The sequence below is a fragment of the Arachis stenosperma genome, chromosome 1 (assembly GCF_014773155.1).
Source record: "Arachis stenosperma cultivar V10309 chromosome 1, arast.V10309.gnm1.PFL2, whole genome shotgun sequence".
NCBI lineage: Eukaryota > Viridiplantae > Streptophyta > Magnoliopsida > Fabales > Fabaceae > Arachis > Arachis stenosperma.
In genome coordinates, this window is record NC_080377.1 from 93,074,743 (window position 1) to 93,082,148 (window position 7,406).

Genomic DNA, 7,406 nt, shown 5'->3' on the forward strand with positions numbered 1-7,406 from the left:
TCAAGAGCACTCTACCATCCTCTATAAAATAAGAGAAGACTAAAGGGCTTTGAGGGAAGATCAAAGAGTCATGAGGGAAGAACAACAGAGGCAGGGACATGACATAGAAGAAATCAAGTACTCCATTGGATCCTCCAGAAGGAGTAGTATCCGCCATCATTAAGGTGGATTCGTTCCTTTAATCCTCTATTGCCTATGTTATTTTTCTGTTTTCTATGTATTTTGTTTTATTGTCTGTTTCTAATGCATGATCATCTTTGTGTCTTAACCATGCATCTATCACCTCACTTAAAAGAAAAATTTTATTTGAAAAAGAAAAGTAAGATGCATGAATTTTGAGTTATATATTAAGAATAGTTTAATTATTTGACGTGGTGGCATTGCTTTTGTTTTCTGAATACATGAATGAACAGTGCATGTTTGATCTTGGAGTTAAGAATGTTGGCTTTTGAAAGAATGATGATAAAAGTGAAGTATTATCAGTAATATGAAAAATCCAAAAATTGATTCTCGAAGTAAGAAAAAGCAGCAAAAAGCAAAAAACAATAAAAAGTAAAAAGAAAAAAATGTATGGAAAAAAAAAAGCAAAAGCAAAAGAAAAAACCAGTAGCTTTTTAAACCAAAAGGCAAGAGCAAGGATCCAAGGCTTTGAGCATCAATGATGAGGAGGGCCTAAAAGAAACAAAATCTTAGCCTAAAATTTCAAAAGAACTTATTCCCCTAACTATATACTTGTGATATGAAGGTGTCAAGTGATAAGCTTGAGACTGAGCAGTTAAAGTCATGATCCAAAGCAAAAGAGTGTGCTTAAGAACTCTGGATGCCACTGGCTGGGAATTCTAGCAAAGATGAACCAGAATCCTAAGGGGTTCACCCAATTAAGTGTCTGTGGCATTATATATCCGGTGGTAATACTGGAAAATAAAGCGCTTAGGGTCACGGCCAAGACTCTAACGAATTAGTGTTCAAGAATTAAAAAGCACAAAAATTAGGAGAGTCAATAATATCATATGGATTCTGAGTTTCTAAAGATGCCAATTATTCTGAGTTTCAATGGATAGTGAGATACCAAAACTATTCAAAAGCAAAAAGCTACTAGTCCCGCGCATCTAATTGAAACTAAGATTCATTAAGAACTCTGAGATTTATTGTATCCTTCACTTCTTTTTATCCTACTTTGTTTTTGGTTACTTGGGGACAAGCAACAATTTAAGTTTGGTGTTCTGATGAGCGGATATTTTATACGCTTTTTGGCATCATTTTCACATAGTTTTTAGTATGTTTTGTTTAGGTTTTATTCTATTTTCGTAGTTTTTAGTGATAAATTCACATTTTTGGATTCTACTTTGATTTTGTGTGTTTTATGATTATTTCAGGTATTTTCTGGCTAAAATTGAGGAGCTTGAGCAAAAGTCTGATTCAGAGACAGAGAAAGGACTGTAGATGCTGTAAGGATTTGACCTCCCTGCACTCAAAGTCTAAATGGTGTGCTCTTAACATCTCTGGAAAGCTAACAACTAGGCCTTTCCAGAAATAAATAATAGTCCATACTTTGTTTCAGAAATGAAGGCCCAAAGCTGGTGTTCAATGCTAGCTACCTACCCCATTCCTAGCGTTGGATGCCCAAAAGGGAGCAGCTGGTGTCCAACGCCCACAAGGGATCCCATCACTTGCGTTCAACACCCAAGGAGAGTACTAGCTCATGGATTTCACTCATGCTCAGCCCAAACACTCACCAAGTGGGCCCCAAAAGTGGATTTTTGCACTACAAGACTAGTTTAGCTTCTTTCTATAATTCTTAGTTATTAGATTATTATTTAAAGGAGAAGATCACCCTTGTTTAGGTGGAGACCTAATCTTCTTCCCCCACTTTACATTCGAACATTATTTTCTGTACAGTATGAGTCACTAACCTACTAAGTTAGGGTTAGGAGCTCTGTTGAGTTTCATGGATTAATAATATTACTGTTCTATTTCACTACAATTCTGATTCTATTCTCTTATGCATTCTTGTTCTTCATCTCATGAATTGAGGGTGACCCGTGACAATCACCCTTGTTCTACATGGGTTCCATGCGAGTCCTGACCCGGATATCGTTGAACTAAAGCTAGAGATTGCATTGCGGATTCTAATAGAGCATCTGAGCAACTTTGGATAACGTGACATGAAATTCCGTTGACTATGGGTGTATGAGGTCTCTGTGGCATAAGGCTAGATTTAGAAAAGTAGTCTTTTCTGATCCGGAAGATTTGCCTTGTCTGTGGCACCTTGAGTAGGATCATGAAGGGGAGTAGATTGCTTAGAGCTTCATCTTCTGCTACAGTGAGAAACCATGGTGGCTTGCTGAGAGGACATGAGTCACTTCAACATGGTGTATTGCTGCAGTAGTGGAGGTTAACTTGATGAAAGGACATGAGTTAATCACTTACGGCTGCCATTGAATGAATCAGAAGGCTATTGAAGTAGACAGTGAGAAAGATTAATCCAGAAAAAAAAAAGCATCTCTGAAGCCTTAACTAATTATCCATTACTATTTTCACAATCAATCTGGTATTTCTAACTTTCTTTATTTATTTTTATGCATTCTTCATGACAACTTATATTTTCTATCTGTCTAACTAGGATCTACAAGGTAACCATTGCTTGCTCAAACCAACAATCTCCGTGGGATCGACCCTCACTCACATGAAGTATTACTTGGACGACCTGGTATACTTTCCAGTCTATCTGTGCAAAACGTGTGAAGCTAGTTTCGTGCACCATGGGTCATTAAAACACAACGTTTCACTAAATAGGGTTACTGTCAGAAAAATCCGATGGTAAAGGATGTGCCAATTTATTTTTTTTCCTCCAAATATGACTGACAAAAACTAAAATCCGACGGTACTAAGTATTTTTTTGTAGTGAGTTAACGTTTGACGTCAGTAGTTACCACTAGTGACTAACAGAGAGAGACTGTATTATCTAATAGAAGTAAACAGTGGGGACTATTTTGTGTATTTTGAAATCTGAGGGACTAAAGTATCCGATTTCAAAAACTTCAGGGACTGATTTTAGTTAATATTCTTACATGAATATATTCATGTCCAGTGTTTTGTTTGTGTTATTTTTTTATGAATAAGTAGCACCAATCTTTCATGAGTTGATAGGTTGATGTAGTTATTTATAATATGTTGCATGAGGATTCTGGTAATGTGAGTTATTCTATTTTTGGTGGTCTCTCTTATTAGATAAGGGAATTGAGAGAATTAATGAAATTAACTCTGAAGAATCTAATATTCATTCTTTGTGTTGGAATTAAACTTCCTAAGGTAGTTTGTTTTTTGGTTTAACTCTATCTTTGGCAACATGCTGTCTTTATTTTGTGGTCTTACAAATGTATGTAAAGTAACACCCTTTTTTCTTTAAATTTGCATTTGATTGAAATCTTTTCGATTCTTAATTTTTGGGGTGTTCTCCTTTACGGGCATCCTAGTATGGGTAAAAGACTTTTAGCTAGAGCAGTTGCTAGTAGTATTAATGCTAACTTCATTAAGGTCTTTTTTTTTGAATGTTTGTATTTGAAGTTTCCTTTAAGGTAATAGTGCCTTATTACCCCCAAATAAGAGGTTGTTTTTGTTGAACAATGGTGAGGGAGAGAAACAAAATACGAGAAATATTGTAGAAATATGAAATTAATATATTATTAATTCAATCAATCATCCCTTTATATACATAAAATTGTAGCTTAACTAACTATGCACTTCTTTTAACTAGTTATCACAACTAACTTAACTTAGTTCTTTAATTGACTTGTTAATTTAATTATATTACACACTTTAGCTAAGATTTCCCCCCCCCCCCAAGTTGGAGCATACAAGTTGTATGTTCATAACTTGTCCATAAGAAATCTAAATTGAGGTGCTGGGACTGCCTTCATGATTAAGTCTATGAGTTGGTGTTTACTAGGAACATGCAAATATTTAATAATTCCTACTTTCACTTTTTCTCAAATAAAATGGCAGTCTATTTCAATGTGTTTGGATCTCACGTGCAAGGTGGGGTTGGTTGCCATTTGTATTGCTGAAATCTTATCGCAGAAGACCATTGCTGAGTTCACCTCAACATGTAGGAATTTGAGGAGCTTAATAATGGATAAGACTTCACATGTAGTGTTAGTTGGAGCTCTATATTCTGCCTTTTTTGAGCTCCTTGAGATAACGTCTTATTTCTTACTCTTTCATGACACTAATGAGTCTCCCAAAAAAGTGCAATAGACAATGGATTGACCTGCGTGTGCCCAGACAACTTCCCCAATTAGCGTTAGTGTACATAGAAAGATTGAACTTTGATATATGGATGAGAACAAAAGATGCAGTGTATAGCATTGAGTTGTGGCATGCGAGGATTTGACATGTACTGAGCCAGCTTCACTACTGCAAAAATGATCTGGCCTAGAGATGTTAAGATACATTAGATGATCGTTTAGCCTGCAATAGTTTGATGCATCAAGAACAGGGTCACCCTCATCAGCCTTGAATTTCAAATTGGCTTCCATGGGTGTATTGGTAGGTTTACAGCCTAAGTAATAGGTTTCATCAAGTAATGCAAGGGTGTACTTTCTCCGAGTTAGTGATACTCCCTGCTTTTGTAATGACCCAGCTTCTAACATGTCATGATAACACTAGAAGTTAAGTGTTACTGACTTGCTTTCCTTAACATAAACTATTATTTATTATATGAGCTTGATTCGTGTTAGAATGTAGTTATGTTGCGAGGTAATTTTTTCTTCAAAAACATGTTCGATTTGATAAGCAAAAACATTCATAGATAAAATCACAAGTAGTAATAGATAGGGTTAAGTACTATTTTCGTTCCTAAGGTCTGGAGTGAAAATCAAATTCGTTCCCAACCTTTTTTCGTTATTAAAATCATCCTCAACGTTACAAAACGTATAAAATCATCCTTTTGTCCATAAACAATACTTTTTGGACAATTTTACCTTGAAACAAAAATAAAAAAATTCATCTTCATCTTCTCTTAACACAAATACAATTCCATAAACAATTTCATCTAAATGCAGATCATTCTTCTCTTCCTTTCTCATTCATAACAACAACCCTTTATCTTCTTCTTCTTATAACAACCCTTCTTTATATCTTCTTTCTTCTTCATCTTTTTCTCCCGTCTCCATGTAAATCTTCAACAACAACAATACCAACTATTTTTTTTAATTTCAAAAAAATCAAATAGAATCAACAATAACAATACATCCAGATTCAAAACTCCATCACAACAACACCACTAACTATTTTTTTAATTCCAAAAAATCAAACACAGCTAACACAAAATCAACAACAACAATATATTCCAATTCAAAAATCCATCAACAACAACATTACATTCAAATTCAAGACAAAAAATTCAAAAATCCAATCTTTCAAACTCAAGAGAGAACGCAGAAAAGAAAGAAGAGAAAACAGAGGAAAAGAGAGAAAATGAACCCCAGAGATTCCAGATCTGAAGAACAAGTCTTCCTAGAGGTTCCAAATCCACATGCCACATGAACTCCAAACCCTCTCTATCCCGAGAAACCTTCTTCAAGGAGAGAACATGAACACAACCCTCGATCTCTCTAACTGAACAGTGATCATGAAGGAAAGCATTCGCTAGTCCTCGCCGGAACCTCTACCGTGACGATAGAAAGCTTCCCTCCCCACTCTCCCTTTGCCAGAAGCTCCGCACAGCAGTGATTGGCATCGATGACTCAACACCGGCTGTTGCTCTGCTTTATTCCCTTCTTCTTTCTTTCCTTTTCTTTCTTCTTTCTCTCTGTTTCTCTTTTCTTTTGTTCTGCGTCTTTTTTTTCTGTTTTAGGTGGGAAGGTGGGGGTAAGGGGTCGGGTGGGGTAGGTGGGGTGGTTTATTTTTTTAATATTTTTTATTTTTGTTTAAGGGTAAAATTATCCAAAAAATGTTGTTTATGGATAAAAGGACGTTTTTATAACACTTTTTAACGTTGGTGTTCCGAGGGTTACCTGAAACTGGAGGTCGATCTCGAATGAGACCTTCTGATGGGGTCAGAGCGGTTGTGTCCGACTTGCTGGATCTGGTGGTGCTGCTGATCCTTGATCACCGGAGGGTGGTGGTACCTGTAAGAGACTCCGATGTTTAAGTTAGCACGTGATTTAGGTAGGTTTTTTGTGTAAAATCAGAGTATGAGTTATACTTGGGTGTTCCAGTGTATTTATAGTAGTGTGGAGTGACCTTCTTTGAGATAAGTTAGTTATCTTATCTTATCTTTGGATGAGGTCACCTATCTTTTAGGCCAGCCACCTTTAGAGTGGGCTGCATCCTTCTGTTTGGGCCTGCCTGGGCCTCTATGGTGATTTTGGCCAAGCTCTTTAGGAAGAGATCGGTGATGACCAACTTTATAAGAGATCAGTTGTTTCTTGTCTTCGTCCAATCCTGAACCATCTAGCTCGTCCCATAGTATGAACGGTGCCCCTGCTTGAGTTCGGACTTTTCCATAAGATCGTGCTTTCTGATCTTCGATTTCTTTGGGAAAGTCGTGCTCAACATCTTGGTCCAATCTATTCTTCTGTTCGCAAGTTCTGCGTTGGGTTTAAATGCGAAGCGTTTTTTGCTTTTTGCCTCCTTTATTGTCACGTTTATTCCTCGAAGGGGTTACTCCCTTGGGAATACGCGCACGCTTTTAACGCCCATTGATTATGCTTTCATTTTGTTTCGTCGTTTCCTTTTCCCTCTTTACACTTTGCTTTGAAATCAAAGAAGAGTTTTTTCTCTCACTTTCTATTTTCTTCTCCCTTCTGTTCTTGTTTTGTTATTCGTTCTTGCTTCTAAGCTTGTTTCTTTCTTGAAGTTTGGGTTCGTGTATTTTCTTTTGGTTTGTGAAGAGAAGCTTCCTTTTCATCCTGAAGGTTTTGCTCTTTTCTTGGATTTTTGAAGCTTTGCTAGTGAAGTTTGCTCGTGGCTTACTGCTTGTTTTACCTTCTTCCTCAGGTTGGTGCCTTCATTTTGTGCCTCTTTATTTTACGCATTCTCTATTTTTCACTGTTGCATGCTCCCTTTGTATAAAGCTTTGATCTTGTTGAGCTTTGATCTCCAAAAAGGTTGAATCTTTCTTAGCGATTATTGCGTGCCTTTGTTTCCTCGTGGTTGCGCTCTTTGTTTTCTGTTTTGCTTCGGAAATGTAGGAGCTTTAGGTTTTACTCTCATAAGAGAGGTCTAGGGTTGTTGTTTTTTACGATATTGTTCGTACTCTGTTCTGTTGCCTCCAAAGGGTGCCCCTAGGTTTTTGCTGATAATCTCTTATTTTCGTAGATCCTGGGGTGTTCTTTTTGTTGCCATACCTCTTTGTTTGTTGGTTGTTCCTTCTCTTTCTGATTCTATCCGAGTTCTTTGGT